The sequence below is a fragment of the Erithacus rubecula genome (assembly GCF_903797595.1).
Source record: "Erithacus rubecula genome assembly, contig: scaffold_194_arrow_ctg1, whole genome shotgun sequence".
Lineage (NCBI taxonomy): Eukaryota > Metazoa > Chordata > Aves > Passeriformes > Muscicapidae > Erithacus > Erithacus rubecula.
This window is the reverse complement of record NW_027636119.1, coordinates 164,335-183,990: the sequence shown is the minus strand read 5'-3', so window position 1 is coordinate 183,990 and position 19,656 is coordinate 164,335. Positions and strand designations below refer to the sequence as shown.

General features: G+C 50.8%; 1 long non-coding RNA gene across 1 annotated transcript; it reads left to right on the top strand.

The window, feature by feature from the left end:
- The first annotated feature begins 3,587 nt into the window (after positions 1–3,587).
- LOC306815711 lies at positions 3,588–5,465 on the top strand. Its single transcript, XR_013777446.1, has 3 exons — positions 3,588–3,623; positions 4,628–4,748; positions 5,380–5,465. It is a non-coding gene; the product is annotated as an uncharacterized lncRNA (long non-coding RNA).
- Positions 5,466–19,656: the final 14,191 nt, after the last annotated feature.

Below are 19,656 nucleotides of genomic sequence, written 5' to 3'. Positions count from 1 at the left end.
GCATACAGAGGAAAAGATGACAGGGCACCTTGAAAAACACTCACTCCAAAAGATGCTCCAGAATGTGATGAGAGCAACAATCCCTGTGCCAGCACGTCACCCACAGGGAGCGGCTGCAGGGACAGGGCTGGGCTCCTCACAAAGGACCTGGGAGGAGGCAAGAGAAGGCAGAGTCAGCCAGAACTCAAGACAGGCTGGATGTAAGGAAAATATCCACTGTGTGTGTGGGATGAGCTCCTGCCATTCCACCAAATATACAAATATTCCACCACATAAGCCCTCATGGTTAAACCATATAAAGACATAAAAAACCAGCATGAATTAAAAGAATTGGAAGAAATAGGTCTATTTTTTTATGCTCTGAAAACTGTTTCCTGTTCAAGAGATCATTTAAATAAAAAAAATAAGTAACACTAAGCAGGTCATTTCAAGATCAACTTTGTTGGATTATATTGAAAAGACTTGGCTGTGGGAGGGATTTTACATTCTAACTCTCCCCTGATTGTGGAAAAACAAAGAGAATAAAAGGAAAGAAAAATGCAAAACCCCTTGGTGAAGACAGCAGTGTGAGTTCACTGTCACTGTAAGCCATTAATCCCTCGGGTAAAGCAACATCCTTCCAGGTGGCAGGACTTTAGCTCTGATGGAAATGCTGACAGAATTGCTGCCCCTTCCTGCTGCTGCTTCCATCTCCACAGAATGAGAAATGTGCCAAATCTGCCGCAGACAGGCAGAGGCAGTGAGACAGCAGCAGCCAGCTGGCTGGGAAAGGGGCCCAGAGAATGTGTGCAGTGTCTCTTTTCCTTTGCCCTCTCCCGTCCGGCCTTGTCCGCTCCCAGCGGGAACTCTGCTCGCGACCCACCCGAGCCCGGCCCGCGCGGGGCCGCGAGCGGGGCCGAGCGCAGCGCCCCCCTCAGGCCGCGCGCCGCGGGCGTTGTGGCCGCACTCGGCGATCGGCGCCATGGCGGAGCTGCCGCTGCCCGCCGCGCTCAACGCCGGCGCCTTCCCCGCCAAGCTGTGGCGCCTGGCGAACAGCCCCCGCGTCCACTCCGTGCACTGGGACAGCCAGGCCCGGGGGCTGCTCATCGACCGCTCCCTGCTGGAGCGGGAGCTGCTCAGCCCGGGCGGCGCCCACGGAGCGGGCGGCGAAGGGGCGGGGCCGGGCCGGACTCCTTCCAAGCCACGCACTTCGGCAGCTTCGTGTGCCAGCTGAACCTCTACGGCTTCCACAAGGTGCCGGGCGATGCCGGCGGCTGGCTCCACTACACGAATGCCAACTTCGTGCGTGACCGCCCCGAGCTGCTGCTCCGCATCCAGCGCCTGACCAGGGCCAACAGGCAGCGGCTGGCGGCGGGGCTGGAGGTGCGCAGCCGGCAGCCCGGCCGCTTCCAGCAGCCGCACACGGAGCGGCCGCTGCCCGCCTGCTGTGCCGGGCAGCCCCCCAGAGCCGGTGAGACGGGCTGCGAGCTGCGGGCGCCAAGGGTGCCGTGGGCTGTGGCCGTGGGCAGGGGCCGGCACAGGGGCAGGAGCGGCGCCGTGGCTGGTGCTGCTCCGTGCCCGGCCCTGGGATGCTTGGGGAGCTCTCCGTGAGTGCGTGTGAGCCCAGGGCTCGGTCGTGGTCAGACCCAGGGGGAGGGAGCCTCCTGGTCCTTTGGAATAGAAAGGAAGAGACCTGGCAGTTGGGTTTCTGGCAGTTGCTTCCTGCCAAGGAATGGCAGCAGGACAGTTTTCCAAGACAGTTGAACCAATAGGGGAGAGTTAAGCAGGCAAGGAACTGTGTTGAATGGCCCCAGAACATGTTTTTGTTCTTTCATTACTTCTTTCTCACTCTGCTTGGGAGGATGGGAGTTTTTCTCCTCCCTGGCAGAAGTACAGTTACTGCCGAAGGCCATGCAAAGCCCAATAGTGACCCAGCCTTCCCTTTGCTTCCTTTCTTCTTCTCTCACTGCTGCACAGCTCCCTCAGGCCAGAACCTTGCTGCTGCTGCTGCTGCTGCTGCTGCTGCTGCTGCTGCTGCTGCTGCTGCTGCTGCTGCTGCTGCTGCTGCCTCACGGGAGGATTCAGAGCTGCATCCAGGCCCTTCCAAGGGATGTGCAGGTGCTCAGGAGTCTGAGGCTTCCTCACCAGCTGCCAGGAAAGTCTGTGCCTCCTCTGGACTTTTTGGGGCTTCACCAGTGAAACCATCAAGGGAGCTCATCCGCAAATTTAATCTGCGCAAGCTCACCATTCCGCTGGTTCGCATCGACCCTGAAGCTGCCTGCAAGGCCCTTTGAGAGGGCAGCAGCTGCAAATCTTCAGAGCAGCACAGCCCAGCCAACAGTGCTGCCTCACCTGGGGATTCAGAGGTGCCTCCAGGCTCTTCCAGGATGAGTGCAGCTGCTCAAGATTGTGAGGCTTCCCCAGAACCTCCTGAGGAAACGTTTGTCACCTCGGGACCTCTGGGGGCTTCATCAGTGGAGCCAGGCACAGACACATTTCAATTCCAGCCTGAGCCTGTCATTCCACGAGGTCCCGTGAACCACCAAAGCACTCTGGTGGCAGTTCCAGAGAGCAGCAGCTGCACATTTCCTGAGCAGCACTTGCCATCCTACTGGCCATCAGGTAGGGGAAGAGTTTCTATCCTTGCTTTTCAGAACAATCATGAAAATTGACCGAAATATTTTCCTGCTGTGCTCTGTCATGAGTTGATCTCAAGTGCAAGTCAGGTAGAAATGTCAAGTGTGCTAGGAAACACAACCATGACAACAAAATGAATTTCTTTCTGCTTTTCCATTCCTTGCTGCCGTTTTGGAGTGGGTTCTTTGCATTTTCCAGACAGCCTCTCTGTAGGGGTGCAAGGGCAAGGCAAATAACCTCTGTCCATGACTGGTCAGTGTCAGGTAAACTCTTTTTTGAAATTAAGTCAAACTGGGACCCTGATAGGGTATTGAGAGTTTGCAGGTTGTCTCTCCTTCAAATAATGTTTGTTAAAATTCAACAAGCTCTGTGCATCCCCCGAGCAGCTGCAGCTATAGAATTCAGCCTCACCCACAAGGATACTTTTTAGAAAAAACTCAAAGTTTAAGTTTAGGATGTGTGTCTGCAGATATGGGCTCTTCCTGGGTGAATCTGCTTTCTGTGGTCTGTTATTATGAGAAACTGCAAAGCCACCGACTCCAAAAGCTGATGGGGAGATAGAAAAGGCAGTGATTATAAAGTGCTTCTCTGTATATGTAGATCAATTTTAGAATCCATCCTTTAATATACATACGCATAATTTAGAAGAAAGATTTTTAAGAGGGAGAACTCACTCTCCCATTTCCCTGTGAAGTTTGAGTACATTTCTGGAATTGAGGTTGCTGTGTGCTTCCTGTGGTGTTTGATCCAAGGCAGCATAGAGCTCCGTGTCCCAAAGCCACATTCTGGAGCCTGACCAATGTGTTTGAACTCTTGCAGCCACTCCAGGCACTTCAGCCCCCAGTGCTGCAGCTGGCTATGCTGGTTATGCACCATGGAGAGCCCCCAGGTGGCTCTGGGATACTCCTGGGGAAGAGGAATTGCCCCCGCTGGATCTGGACATGGTGCTTGAGACACTGGAGGAGATGCTTTCGTCCTCCCTGCCTGAAAGGTCTCCCTCTGCTCAGGTAACTCTGCTGAACAGGGATGAAAGGGGCTGACTGGGAGCTTTTGAAAGTTGTTACTTGGCTGAGAAGCAAAGACTTCTTGAATTCAGTTGTGAATGGACAGGGAAGGATTTTCTTGGTAAAGTAAGGTTTCTAAGAGAAGAGGAATGAGAAAATCACTCCCCTGAGTGAGGATGAGAGGTGTGAGCCTGTGCTGGCCAAGTTTGATGCTCCTTTTCCTGGGAAGAATTCCTCCTGTGGGGCCATTTGTGATGAGGAAGTGAAAGCTTTGTGTGTTCTATCAGTCTTTGTTTGATGGGAAAGAAGAAAAGAGTGTTTGGAGAATGGCACTGAAGGCAAAGTGTCCCATGCAGGGAGGGGCATGTGAGAGGTGCCTCTGTTGCAGCAGCAGATGTGGGCTCTGCCTCTTTTGTGTTGGAAGGCCAAGGCAAAGCCAGGGCTGGGCTGCAGCTGCTGCTGCTGTGTGAGCCCTGCCGTGTGTGTAGGTGCTCCCAGAGCCATGTTTGGGGATGGGCTGGAGCTGCAGTTTTCTTGTCCTCTCAGTAACGTGGTGCCTGCAGTCCAGTTTCTATCTGGGAAATCCTTAGCTGGGCAAACTGCCCAGTCTTGTTCTCAATGTTCCAGAGCTCAATCACCTTGCTGTTGGGCATCTGTATGGGAAGAGATGTGTGTTCCCATACAGTCTCTGCAAAGCTGCAGCCTGGATGAGACTGTTCTGCACAGGGCTGTGGAGGGAGGAGCACCTCCCTGATCCAGGAACTGGCAGGACTCCTTCCTTAGCAAGCATCCATGTGTTCAGTGTCACCCCCACATTCAGCATTGTCAGCTTTGACAGCTTTTGGACTGTCTTTGGAGAAGTCACATCTGTTTGACTTTTGGAGGTGTTTGTGGCCCAGATTTCTTGTTAGGAACAAGAGATTAGGTATGTGAGGCATGGAGTTGTTGGACCACATGTATTGTGTACGTGGCGGGAAGAGTTTATTTCTTTCTGTTTCTCTTTCAAGGGGAATATTAATGTTGCCTCTGAGCCTTCAGGAGGGGAGGCTGTGAACAACATTGCAGCAGAGGGAGGTTTGCCTGGCACTGAGAGCTCTGGGAACAGTTCCCAGGAACCTGAGGAGCTTGGTAAGGAGAGAGCCCCCATTGGTTTAGAGAGATGTGAGAGGGCTGCTCTGAGCCTGCCTCTGAAAGGCAGGGAGATCAGAAGAGTTCTTGGTTTCAGGGGTGGTGTATCCCATGCCTTTAGTTCAAATCCTGCACTGAGAAAACCTCCCCAAGCCCTGCCCTCCTCACTTCTCCAGAGTCTCTGACACTGAGTCCTCTGGTGTGGCAAGAGAGCCAGGAATAAACCTGACCTTGTGGAATTTGTGTCACCAAGCTGGGTATCCCAATTTGGATTCGTAACTCAGCTCACAGCACCCTTCAGTTTCAGCCATTTCAGTGAGGAATGAGGTCTCTCTGTCAGCACAGAGAAAGAACAAGGCTGAGCTTCTTTGTGGGAGCTGGGACTGTGTGTTTCAAGCTCTCATGGGAGCCTTTGCACTGCGAGTGCTGTGAGTTCATTGGGAAACTTCAAAAGATCAAATGTTTTGAAAACTTGGAAGGATTCAAGCTCTTTAAAGAGCAGTCTTGAAATTCCCAATTGAGAGTCTGCCTTCCAGGCCATCTCTTACAGTCTTTGACAGAAAAACAGTTACTTCCAAGGGGAAAGATGGACGGAGGCCAATATTGACTGGGTGTTCCCTTTGCTTCTCAGATATCCATATGATCTACCTTGCCAGGAGGGCTGCCCTGCGTGCCAGGGAGAAACCGGGGGAGAGCCTGTGACCATCGGGCAGGTGGAACCCCTCTGTTTATAGATACATTTATAGACTTCTATAGTTATACTTTTATATCCATGTAGTTACTTTTATAGATTTTCAGATTTGCATTTATATATTTATAGGGTAATATTAATATATATATATGTTATTATTTCTTACTGCTAGTAATACATATATTAAGTATATATTTATATTTATATTTATATTTATATTTATATTTATATTTATATTTATATTTATTTAGTTAAAGGTAAACGGAATTTAGTTACACAGATTGAGCTGTGTAGAGCTAGGGTGCATTTTTAAGGTGTTTCCCCTCTCTGATTCCTTTTCCATCTCTTGTTTGTCCCCTGTGCCCCTCTGTCCCCTGTTGCTGTGCTGGTCCGAGCTGGGGCCGGGCCGGGCGGAGCAGCAGTTCCAGCCCCGGGTGTCCCTGGAGCGGTGGCAGCTGCCGCTGGCCCCAGGCAGAGTCCCCTGAGGAGCTGCTGAGGGACGGTGAGACTGAGGGGCTGAGGGGCTGAGGGGGCGCTGACACTGAAGGGACGGTGACCTTGAGGTGCTGCTGGGGCTGAGGGTGTGGGGCAGCAGAGGGCAATGGTGGCACTGAGGGGACAGGGAAGTGGCACAGGCTGAAGAGGTTACAGGTCTAAGGGGATGGGATGGGTCAGAAGGGACTGAGGGGGGTGAGAGGACTGTGGGGTCTGAAGAAACTGAAGGGGACTCGGGGTTTGCCGAGAGCATGGCGGGGCTGAGGGGATGGAGGGGCCAGCAGGGAGCACAGAGGGGTCCAGGACTGCAGCTCTGCCAGGCATGGAACCAATTCCTGAGGCTCCGTTTTTGCCACATCTCCAGTGAAGATATTGCAGACAGCAGGAGGAGTGACAGGAGCCAGCAGGGAGAAGCTGAAGGCCCCGAGCAGAAGCAGTGAGCAGGAGCTGCTGCTGGCACAGAGGCTGGTGAGGCCCCAGGGCCGGTGGGGCAGGGTGGGGTGAGGGTGCCGTGGGCTGTGGCCGTGGGCAGTGCCCGGCACAGGGGCAGGAGCGGCCCTGCCCGTGCTGGGGCTGCTCGGCGCAGCTGCCCCGGCCGGCACAGGGGCTGTCCTGGGGCAAGGCAGCTGTGCCGGCAGGGCCCGGGAGCTGTGCCGGCTGTGCCGGGGCTGCGGGACAGTCCCACCGCGCTGCGCTCGCCACACCCTGGACCCTCGGCCTGCTGCTGCTTTCCAGCAATCCTGGAGGGGCTCTGAGATTTTCTCTTCCCTGATGGAAGTGCAGGTGCTGCCAAGGGAAAGGCCCTGCTCCTGACTCAGTGTTCCCTTTGCTACCCAGATGTCCCACCTGCTGTCCCTGTCCAGGAGAGCTGCTCTTCACGGGACGAGGAGACCGAGGGAGAGGATTTGAAGATGGGGATTCTGTAATCTGATTTTCTGCTTTGAGTTCTCATTAAAGAGACATGGATTTGCACAGAGAGAGGGATAATTATATGGATATTTTCAGATGTAGTTTGCTATTTGTACAGGAATAATTCCATGTCTGTTATATTTATAAATGTGCTATGTATGTCTATGTATATATACATATATATGTGTAATTCCATTTATGTGTATATATGCATCTAAAAATGCTACTTGTGTAACGTATAATAAATACATGTGTATGTTGATATATCTGACTTCAATTCTATATCTTGGGTTTTCATTTTTGTAGAGAATCTATTTGTATTGATGCAGTTATTAGTATATGACTTTTAAATGGGTGTATTGGTATTTACAGAGGTATATATGTTCTATTTTTATGTTTTTCTTTTTATATTGATCTATTTATATGTGTAATTGCATTTACATTTATGTGGAGATGTATAGCTGTATATTTGTTTTGATGTAGTTGCATGGATATATAAATTGGTACAGTGCTATTTGTATATTGATGGGTTTGATTTATATATCTATTTACATATAGTATGTAATATTTAATCTATATGTAGACCAGTAGATTGTTATAGTTTTATATATATTTTTATATATATGCACACTTATGTATATAATTCTATTAAAACATATATTGAGTAGTATAGTTGTATAAAATTAACTGCTGACTTCTTAGTGTAGGGCTATTTAGAGGGGGAGTGCATATGTTCATGTTTTTATATGGGCTGTACAGTTGTATGTAATAAATTAAGTTGTTAAGCACTTAAGTGATCTTTGTGTATATAGTGAGTTGTTTTAGAGTTTGGCAATAAATTAAGATTTTGATAACTGAAGTTGATATTTGTATATTTTTGCATTGCATTGTTTTAGTAATATAATAAATCTCTTTTTTTAACATTAACTGAGATCTGTATAGTTCTATATTGTCAGCGTGGGTGTAGCAATTTTTAATAAATGACATTTTTCAACTGAAATCGATTCTTGTGTATGTGTTGATCATCAGTGCAGCTGTAACAATCTGCATGAAATGGCATTTGCCAGCTGAGATGGGTGTTGTGTGATTTGTGCTATCCAAAGCAATGAGCAGATGTGAAGGGGATGATGCTGGGGCATTTTGGCCATGAAAATCTCCAGCCATGCCCAGCACATGCCCTGTGTGCACTCAGGCTGGGCAAGGAAAGCGCAGATTTGGGATGGCAGCAGAACCACACATTTCCTAAGAACTCCCTGCAAAGCAAATGGATATTTCATTCTTTATCTGTTGAGACAGCAGAGTTGTACCATTCTGTACCCATCTTTGACTTGAAATTGGTCATCATATAAAAGCATTGGAGTTGTAACAGTCTGTAATAAATTTCCCTTTGAAACTGCAACTGGCTTTAGGGCAATTCTCATTTCCAAGATGAGTGACCACATCAATGTTTTCCCAATATCTTCAGTGATCATTAAGCATTGGTGAGTGTATGACAGGCTGTGGCACCCAATTCCTCACAGGTCTGTCAATCTGTGGGTAATAGAACCTGTCTGAGGTTATTTGTCTGTGAGTTGTGGTCCATGTCTAGAACCCCCTGAGGCAGCACCCTGGCTGGGGAGGGGAAAAATGTAATGGGATTATGACATTGATTGTCTTTTCGCACATATTTGCACTAAGATGCAGCCTAAACTTAGTAAGGAAAATGATAGATTTTCTTCAGTTATTCGGCGTGGAATAAAATGGTGTAGGAATAGCCACAAACTAAGCTGTAGGAACACTTCTTGGTCTAAGAGGACACTGGGTGCAAGAAAGCAGCACAATGTTAATGATTCACCTCTTAGGTAAAACCAAAACGGTTCATCATGTAAATCTACCTGGTGTTGGAAATACTCAATGGGCTGGGGCTGAAGTCTGGGAGTCAAACATTTGAAAAAGAGACCTGGTAAAGCCAGTCCAAGGTGCAGGCAGGCACTGGGCTCAAGGCAAGAGGGAGCTTGTCCTGGCAGCCCTGGGAGGGACTGCAGGCAGAGGAGCTGCCGGCGGCAGGGAGCAGCTCCTGCTGGCACTGCAAGGGAAGGAGCGGCAGCGTGCAGGAGGAGCGGGCACATTGCTGATGGACAATGGAGCTGCTGCTGAGCCAACAACGGGACCCCTCCTGGCACTGCAGTTACTGCTCAGTTCCAAGGCAATCCAAGCTGGAAGTCAAAGCCCGAGCAAGAAAAAAAAACATAGTTGAAGTCGGAGTTGAAATCAGAGTTTAAGTTACTGAAGTCATTGAAGTCATTGATTGTTCTCACAGCGCAGCCTTATACACTGTTGCAGCCCCAAGCAGTTACAGCTCTCAAGCACTCACATCCCCAAGTCAGAATTTCTCCCTGTGGACACTGTTGAAGGCCCAGGCACATTTTAACTAGGCCTTTTTTTTCAAGTTCTAAGTATTTTTCTCAGGCCATGAAACTTTCCCAGCTCCAGCCAGGATTTTTCCCAGGCTGGAGACTTTTTCTCGTTCGTAAACAGAAGACAAGGAATCATAACAGAGATAAACATCTGCAAGGTCCATGAGAAAGTCAGGGAGGAGATAGGTGTCTCCTTCTCTGACCAATGATCTGTCTGCATTTTGTTTTCCACAAACTGTCTTATTTTAGGCAATTACTTTTTTCAATAAATTGCTCTTTCTTGCTCTTTTCCTGCACCAAGCAAGAAAGTGTCTTGTTGCTGTTTTTTCGCCACTCCGTATCTTTCTCCACGGCAATATATGGAGGCTCCACCGAGACATCGTTACTCGAGTGGATCGGGATCGTCCTAAGCGATCTCTGACCAACGAATAGCACCGGGAAAACTCGGAGCTGACAGCCTGCAAAAACCGGGACGGACCCTGGAGGCCTGTCCTAATCGGGATGCGGCCCGTGCTGGGGTTTGTAGCCAGAGCTGCACCGAGCAGACTGAAACCCAGAAAACCAGGGCTGCGAACCTGGAGCCAGGACCAGAGCCGGGATCGCGGCCGGAGTCGAGAGCCATCTGGGACATGGCGGAGACCCGCCTGACTACGGCAGGACGGGAAACCCGCAGAAATCATTGGCTTTTCTCCTCTCCCACCGAGAGAGGGAATACGAGCTTGTAGCTCAGGAGCCCCTTGGCTCGGTTCAGAGCGGCGGTGAAATCCCGCAGCCCCGCGGAGCCGAGTGCCGGGAGCCCGCACAGCGAGAGCTGCGAGCTGCGCCTCGACTGTTTTCTTCCCATCGAGAGAGACACTGTGTTTCCCCCTCCCTCCCAGCAGAGCGGCTAGGTGGGAAATTCTGAAATAATGGGGAATCGTCTGTCTAAGCAAGAGCAAACTATACTCTCGCTGTGGAGGGATGTCCTTGAAAGCTTGGACACCCCAATTCCGGACAAGAACTTGGTTGACTTGTTAGTGTGGGCAAGAGAAAGCGGGTTTTTTGAGGATGAAGGAGTGGCTTTCTCTGAGAAAGCTTGGAGAGAGCCAGGATACCGATTGTATGAAGTCATACGGGAAGGAGATGCTTCAATTCTCCCTCCAATTAACACTTGGGGGATCATTAATGGAAAATTGAAGGAGGACAAGGTAGGCTCTTAGGGGAGCGAGGCAGGTTCAGAACAAAACAAGGGCGAATCTGACTGCTATCCCGGGAACCCCCGGAGCCAGACTCGCCCCCCGCGCTGCCGGCTCGGAGCGGCCCCGGCTGGAACAGCCCCCGTGCAGCCAGCGCTGCCTGGGGGGGCGGCCCCCGCCCTTGTGGGGCCGCTCGCTGCCGAGAAGGAGGTGCCGTCAGCCGGCCCCTCCACCGTGCCGGTGCCGCCGCTCGATCCGCCTGCCGGGGCAGAGCCTCCCCCTGAAAAGGTGCGGGTGGTGCTGACCAGTCCGTCCCCGGTGCCGTCTGACCGTGACCCGCCTGCTGAGAGGAGCCGTCGGCACCAGCCACCCCAGAGAAGGAGCTGCTGCCGGCGCCTCCCTCCTCTCCGGTGCTGGAGACCGACCTGCCCGCCCGAGCAGGGTCTGGGCTGCCCTTCTCTGCCTCAGCAGAGGTGGGGCTGCCTTCTCTTCTTCCCTCAGTTTCTCCATTCGTTCACTCGGGAGCGGTGCTGAGCCCAGCGCTGGACCCCACGAACGGACCCCTCCCATCGGCATTTCCAGCTGCTTCGCCGCCCCCACCCTGTGCTGACAGCAACGATGGCTTTGTCCTCACTTCAAAGGGGGAGCAGCGGGGGCTGGTTTCATTTCTGCAGTGGGCATGGGAGGAGGGAGCGCTGGGGCAGATGTTTCTGAGCTCTCTTCCCTTGTTCTAAGGGAAGAGTTGAAAACTTGCAATGATGATATCCAAATGAGAGAGGCTCAGGCTGTTCCTGTGCCTGTGCCTGATGCTGTTCCTATTGTAGGAGAGCGAAATTGGAAAAAGAGAAAGAAAAGATCTAACCAATCCAGTTATTGTGAATCTCCTTTGCCTCATTTCAGGCTTCAGATGAGACATGCCTGGGTCTTTGCTACTGACCATCAAGGTGTCTGCCCTGACCTGCACCAGGGGCAGAGTGTGATCACAGCTCAGCTTTCACATGCTGACCAGCTCACCACACACCAACCGGAGAAAACACTGACCAGATGAACCCTGTTCAAGCAGAGAATGGACATTCATCTGTTCATATTGGAACTGTTGATATAGTTTTCATTGTTGTATTCGAATAATTACTTAGTGGTGGATTTTTCACTGTTTGATAAGTTTGGTGAATGGTGATGGGGTTTGTTATTGTATTAGAATTAAGTTTTAGAATTGAGTTTGTTAAAAGCACCAGTTGTGAAGATTTAGCTAGGCACTTCAGGTATCCAGAAATCTCCTGAGGAATGGTGTTTGTTCTCCTTTGACAAAGGGCCCTGTGGAGGATTACAAACACTTTCTTTTCTTTTCTAAAAACTAAAAGGTGGAATTGTGGACACTGCTGAAGGCCTAGGCACATTTTAGCTAGGCCTTTTTTCTCAAGTTCTAAGTATTTTTCTCGGGCCATGAAACTTTCTCAGCCTCTAGCCAGGATTTTTCCCAGGCTAGAGACTCCTTCTTTACTGTAAACACAAGAGAAAGAATCATAACAGAGATAAGCACCTGTAAGGTCCATGAGAAAGCCAGGGACAAGGGGTGTCTCCTTCTCTGACCAATGATTTGTCTCTATTTTGTTTTGCATGAACTGCCTCATTTAAGGCAATGGTTTCTTTCTATAAATTGCTGTTTCTTGCTCTTTTCTGCACCATGAAAGAGAGTGTATTGTTGCTGGTTTTTTGTTGCTCTGTATCTTTCTCCACAGAGAAAGAGGCATCAGAGCAGGACACTTTATTTCACCTCAATGCACAGTGATCATGGCTCCCTACTGTCTCTGCTGAACACAAGCACAGTAGATAGTGATGTAGCAATACTGAGACTAATGGCATCTCTTAATGAAAACAGCAGTCTGAACAGTCTGTAATGAGTTCCATTCTGAATGCTCTGCAGAAGCAAACAGGCACTTTATTGTTTCTGTAAAGCACAGAGTGCTCATACTCCTCTGGGCATCCTCAGGCTCCTGGTCCCTCAGGCTGTAGATGAGGGGGTGCAGTGTTGGAGGCAGCAGCGAGCACAGAAGTGACCGTGCCAGAGCCAGGAATGGGCACCAGGGTGGCACAGGTGACCTCTGGGCTTTGCAGGGCCCAGGCACAAGGGCTGTGCCAGAGCCAGGGCTGAGCTCCCTCTGTGGGCTGGGGCAGAGCCCAGCCAGAAATCCCCCCTGAGGCAGCAGCTCTGCACTGGTGCCCACCAGTCTGGCTTGCCAAGGGAGGCTTCTGGCCATGCCCTGGAAGCAGCTGCTGCTGCCAAGGTGCCTTTGGTGCCTCAGGCTCTCCCTGGCACAGCTCCCACCATGGCACTCTGCTCTTGTCCCCGAGCCCTTCCCTGTGCTGGGGCTGCCTGGGGCTTTTCCTGCAGCAGGACCTGGCCTGGCCATGGCCCAGGAAAGGCAGTTCCTGCTGGAGCAGGAGGCTCTGCCTGCAATGGGCTCCAACAGCTCCAGCAAGGACCTGTTTGCAAAGCCCCAGGGGGAAATGAAAGAGGGAGGGTCATGCTGCCTTTGGGGTGAATAATGCTGAAACCAGCCCGACTCCTCCATCCCAAAGTTCAACATCCTGAGAGGGAGCTGAAGCTGTGGCAGAGCTGGTAAAATCCCCAGAGCAGGGAACAACCAAGTGGCACCACTGAGAACTTCTGCAGAGTTGCTGAGCTGGCACAGCCTGGGCACATCTGACTGACAGCACTTCAGACTAGAAAAGCCCTGTCCCAATTATTAGTGGCAGCATCTCCTGACATTTCCCTTCTTAGGGGTGTGTGGAGATTCCTCCCTGGAGTGGAGACACCCCTCAAGGTCACTGCTTGAGGCTGAGCTAAGGAGATTTGCCCAGGGTCATTGGTCTGGGGGAGTGACACCCATCTCTACTTAGTTCTGCTTTGATATAGTTGCTTCAAAATTGCTTCCTAGGGCATGATATTAAAATAGATGTTACAGCTCCTAAACTGTGGAGAAAGTAGTTCTGATTAAGATCTTTTTGCCATGATCATAATCAACCATATCTCTATGCATATAAATACTTCTAGATTTCCATCCTTAATGTTGAGGGACAAAGTTATACAAAGGTTCAATTCCAGCCTTACAATACTTTATTAATAAATTCTTGACAAAGTCTGGCACTGGGATTGGATCCAGGCATTCCCAGGCTCCTCTAAAAGAAGGAGTTTAGAAAGCCTGGGGTCCTGGTTTAGGGGAGTAATTGGGGTGTTGGGGGTCCTTTGTGCCCCTCGTGAACCAACAAGAGCTTCTCTAATAAACTTGGCCTGAAGCTCCCATGGGACGCATGACAGGAAGCCCAGTGAGTGTCTGTGACATCCCAGCCCTTTGGCAGCCTGGGCACTCCTGGGGACTCCCTGTGAGTGTCTGTGACATCCCAGCCCTTTGGCAGCCTGGGCACTCCTGGGGACTCCCTGTGTCTGTGACATCCCAGCCCTTTGGCAGCCTGGGGACTCCTGGGGACTCCCTGTGAGTGTCTGTGACATTCCAGCCCTTTGGCAGCCTGGGCACTCCTGGGGACTCCCAGTGAGTGTCTGTGACATTCCAGCCCTTTGGCAGCCTGGGCACTCCTGGGGACTCCCAGTGAGTGTCTGTGACATTCCAGCCCTTTGGCAGCCTGGGCACTCCTGGGATGTCACCCTGGAGCCCCTGTGAGTGTCTGTGACCTCCCAGTTCTTTAGGAGCACACGGATGTCCCCACTGCACTCCTGCCACTGCCTGTGACAAATTGGCTCCTTGGCACCTCTGTTGTCACTGTGGAGCCCTGTGACTGTCACCTCATGACCCTTAGGAAGATTAAGGACGCCTGGAATGTCACCATGGAGCCCCTGTGACTGAGTGTGACCAAACAGATCTTTAGGAACCCAGACAACCCTCAGATATGCCCATGGAGCCCCTGTGCCTGCACGTGAGCTCACAGCTCTTGGGCAGCCTGGAAACCCCTGGGATCTCATAATTCCTGCTCTGCTGAGGATGGATCCTCCCAGCTCCACTGTCCACGGCTGCTGCCTGGGACTGATGGCTCATCCCAGCTTCTGTCCTCAGACCCGCAGCTACTCTCCTGGTGCCATGTCTCATCGTTATCAGCATCCTCTGATGGTTTCCAGGGCAGCAATCTCCTTTTGTCTCTGATTTGCTTAGCTGTTTTGCTTGTGATTTGCTCTGCAATAAGCTTATTGGTGTTTTTCTTGCCCTTGAACTGAGCCTCCAGTCTTACTAGCAGTTCTTCCTCCTCCTTTGTCCAGCATCTTTTGTGAGCTCCTCACTTGGATGTTTCTTTCGGCTGGGGAGCAGCCATCCTTTCCTGGATCCTTATCAATGGATGTGCCAAGACAAGGTGAAAAATAGACTAGGTCATTAGAATACACTTCTAGAATATTTTCCTTAGTAATTCTACTTTCATACTGACAACTAAGTTTAGGCCAGAAGAGGAAGAATCAATTTGCAGCTTTAGGATAAGAAGCAGTGAGAGTTTTTAACCTTGACAATTGTTGGGTCTGAGAGAGCCAGGAGCATCTGAAGAGTGGCTGTCTAACCCAGCTGAACCTAATGGTGGGTCAGCACCCTCAGTGAGGTCCATAGTGGGATGGGATTTGGGACAAAGAAGGAAGTCCATGGTGACTTCATTCTTCTGAAACAGGCACTTACTGCCTAAATAGGACAGGGCCATCTACATAGGAAAAGCATTTGTGAATTGATTATATCTTAGGGTTTAAACAATTGGGTTTGGACTCCCAATTACCCTCCTTAGAATTATTCCAAATATCAAGGGAAATGCTATCAAATGCCTGTTTAGCTCACTAATGGTAGCTGGCTAAGGTGTTCCTACAATAATTAATGAAAAGATTTGGAAGGCTGTAAAGCAGTGGGGAGGGAAAGGGGTTTTCTGACTAAGCTTTTAAGCTGCCAATGAGAAAATTCCACAAGCAGAGCACATGTTGTTTGTGATTATCAGTGAAGAAATGGCAACACGGGAAAGGAATTTGACCCCTTTTTAGTGAGTTCTGCTCCAAGTCCCACCAAACAGCTTGCAGATGTAAATGTAGATGGAAAGCCCATGTGGAAGCTTGGAAATGCAAATATTGTGACCCCCATGGTGGGGCTATTATTGTTGAAGGACTGTTAGGGCCAGGAAAAAAGCTGCATTTTGACCCACCAACTGATGACAAAGGTCAGATGGCCTTTTGCTAATGCAACATGGGCTTTGAAAGAGCATTATTGTATTTGTGGCCAACATGCTTATTGCAGGTAACCTCCAAACTGCTGAGGGATCTGTTCAATGGGGCTTAAATTGACTGTTGTTCTTTTTTCTACCACAAAGTGAGGGAAATCACTTAGGAATCAAAATCTAATTTAACAATTTAACAATTTAACTAGAGAAAAGCAATCAATGGATGCAGTTCTGGCTAGAGAGAGCACCCAAAATGGGGAAAAGATGAATGGCCACAAGATAAAAATCATACTGCAATATAGACCAGCCACTTGGAATTAAAATCAGGTGCCAGAGAACCCATTTATAATTGGAATGGGATCATTAGGTTGCAAGCTGCCTCTTAAACAATAACCAAGCAGACAGCTGCAGCTCTTGACCTTCCTGCTGACCTGTCCACTCAAATGAGGAATGCAATATTTCAACATTGGATGGTATTAGGTCATCTATTAACAGAAGAAGGAGGAGTTTGTGGAAAATTCAATTTTTCAGACTGCTGTTTGCAAAGAGATGGTAATGGAAAAGTGATCAAACAAATAACAAATAAAATAAAGTCAGCTCACACACCCATCCAAATGTGGAAAAGATGGGAATGGGACACGTTTTCATGGTTTCCTGGCAATCTATGGGTTAAATGAATATTATTTCTGCTCTTATGTGCTATAGCAACACTCATCTTTTTACCATGCACGACACCTTGCTGAGTGCAAGTCTTTCAGCAGGTGATCAAGGGGATGCATGTGGCAGCCACACCTACTGATGCAGAAATGATTACAAAAGGATGGAAAATGATGTCACTGCAAATACCTGCAAAACCAAAGATGATTCAGGAAGAAAAACTTAAATCACTGGCAATTATGGTGTGTAAAGACAAATACAGAGAAAATAAAAAAAAAGAGGGATGGAAAGGAGTAAGATGATTGTATCTTTACAAACAGACCATGTGAATTTGCTTGCAGACAAAGCTGGGGACTTACAGACAGTGAAGTAACAGAAGACACTCTTCATTCTAGAAACTGTTACTAATCAACACAGACATTTGCTCAGCCAAGGCCGTGTTAAATTCCTGAACCGAGACCAAGAGAAGAAAGAGTTACTAGAATTATGAAGAGCTTTTGCTTTTTTTTTCTTGTATATTACAAAAGGACGAGTGCATAATAGAGTGGGGTATAGATTAGCTGGTTGAGGAATTCTGTACCTTAAAATTGCCTCATCCAGTGGGGAAAAAGAAGAGGGTGATGCAGTTGAAAATTTAGGATACAACGGGGGCTGCATCTCCCAATTATTTGAGACACCCTATGGGAAATATCCCATGACCTCTCCCTTTATTCAAATAAAGTTACAGGACTCCTCTTTCTCCCTTTTGGACATAAACCTGTGGCATCGTGGATGAATTTTTCTGACAGCAGTGACCTATAAAGGAGTAAAGTGGTTCCCCCGCAGGCTCCATCCCGCTGCAGCGCCCCGGGACTGCCTGCAGCGCTCCATCCCTTCCCCAGGGCTGCCTGCGGGCTGCGGACCCACCTCGCTCTCTGCACGGGCAGGGCTGGGCCCCCTCCCCAGCAGCCGAGGGGCTGCAGGGCGGCAGCTGCAGCACCATCAGCCTTTCTATGCAGGGCGCTGCTGCTGCCTCCATCTCTCCATCTCCTCCCCTGCTCACCCCTGGCTGGGCGCTCACGGGCGGCCGCCCTCGCCTGTCCAGTCTCAGCGGGAGCTGCCCCTCCGTGGCTCTCCCAGCAGTGCCGCGCCCGGGCTCCACGCGGATCTGGGCAGGGCCGGCTGCGTGCGGCTCTCGTGTTGTGCAGCAGCCACGGTACAGGTGGGGTGGGCTGCGCTGCCGCGGCAGCACCAAGAGAGGAGCCGCGGGCAGGACGGTGAGTGCTGCGGCCGTGCGCTTCTGTTCCCTGTCGCTCGCTGGCTCTCCCCGGCCCTGTGACCCCGCGGAGTGCTGGGCCTGGCCGGGCAGTGCACAGCCACATGTGTGGCCAGCGGCGGCCGCAGCAAGGGACTGCTGGCACTGCTGGTGCTGGTGGTGGTGAGACAGGGGGCCAAGGGCAGAGATCGCAGGGTAGACCTGTTACCCTTCCCTGGCCTTTTTCTCTGACAGCCATTGGTAAGGTAGACCTGTTGCCCTCTGCGGCCTTTACTCGTAAGGACTTTCACGGGATAGACTTGTTGCCGTCTGCTGGCCCTGGAGCCTGGACACTGAGCAGCGGCGCCGCGTCTTGTCCATCCCATGAGAGGCCCCCTTGCCCTGGCCCGCCCGCCCAGCACGCCTTCGCCGCAAGCCCTGCCCGTCCCACAGCCCCCGAGCACTCGCACCGCGCTCACACTCCTGCTCACGCCTGCTCTTCCCCCTCCCCTAAAGCCGCTCTTTCAATGTACACGAGTTGCGCTCCCAGCCTAAGCCGCTGGCCCTGCCGCCTCCAAGCCCCAGTGAAAAAGGGAAAGGAAAAGGGAAAGGAAAAGGGGAAAAAACCCCCAGAATAAAATTAAAAAAAAAAAATTAAATAAAATATATATTTTTAAAAAAGTATTCGAAAATATTTATTGGTTTTGAAACTGGCCTCACAGGATGGGACAGGGCTGCTAGGGCCATCCAGCTCCAGGGCATTACAGGGCTGTGGGCTTCGCCTGACTCCAGGATGGTACGAAAACACCTCGTCTACCGGGCTCTGGGCCAGCGCCGGCCACCAGCCTCCGCCGGAGATGGCGCCGCAGCGGCGACGGACCCGGAGTGAGTAGGTGTGCCCCTGTCCGGAGTGGCCCCTGATGGCCTGGTCTACCCAGCTCCGGGGCCGGGGCACCTGCCAGCCGCCCCCAGAGATGGCGCCGCAGCAGTGGGCGGCAGCGGGGCGAGCAGCTCTGCCCCTCTCCGCGGCGGCCAGGGCAAGATGGCTCTGCCCGAGACTGGGGCCGACGGTGTCCGCCAGTTGCACAACCTTGATCAGCTACCATCGCTTCTCTGCCACGTGTGCACTAGCACGGCTTGGCCCACGCATCCTGTGCTTTTTATTTTTTGGATTCACTTTTTGCTTGCTTGCTGTCCCCTGCCTTTTCCGGAGGGAAGCCGATCCCTGTGAGCTGTGTCAAAGCCGCTGGCCCCGGCCATGGTCGGCGGCAGCTTCTCCCACGCTCGCTGCATCGCTTCCCTGGGCCGCTAAAACCTGCCCTGCCACGGCCGCCCCCTCCCCGCTCTGCACTTCTCTCACTAGGGAAACATCCTTCCATGTCGCCTCTGCCTATCCCTGTGCAGCACAATTCACCAGGCCTTGCATTGTTCACCCTCTAATAGGGAATGTCAGCTGGCTTTAGACCATCGGGAGACAGGTCAGTTTTACCCTACTGAGGATGTGTTGTTGCAACAGGCTGCTCCTGCTCCTTCTGAATCTCTTTACTGAAGTGTGTCCATCTTTCCCAGAGCCCTTTGTTCTTAAGGACTGTTCCCCTTAAAAAATCAGGGAGACAGTTCATCCCAAATCCGTGCATGCTGAGTACAGGAAAGCTTCTGCTTATATTCTGTACTTTGCAAACATATTCATTGATTGTCCTGGACTAAACGCACATATGATAATCATTTCCCCAAAATCATTAACATATTTCCCCTCCCTGTGTGTTTTGTCCTGGGGGTCTCTCTGGTGGTCCCTGGTGGTCGTGGACCCCAATGTTCCAGTGGGTCTGGCTGAGCTGGCAGGACAATGAGGCTGGTGAATTCCAGTTCCCCTTCTTACATAAGGGGCATTGTGTGGTTTGCAGAGGCCAGTAGTTTTGGAGAGCAAGCATTGTGTCAGCTCACCTGGGGTGGGCAATTTATCATCTGTTAACATGAGGTGACAGAGTGGGCTATGACATCACAGAGTGGGCTATGACATCACAGAGTGTATTATGACATCACAGAGTGGGCTATGACATCACAGAGTGCGTTATGACATCACAGAGTGGTTTATGACATCACAAAATGGGCTACGACATCACAGAGCGGGTTATAACATCACATAGTGGGCTAT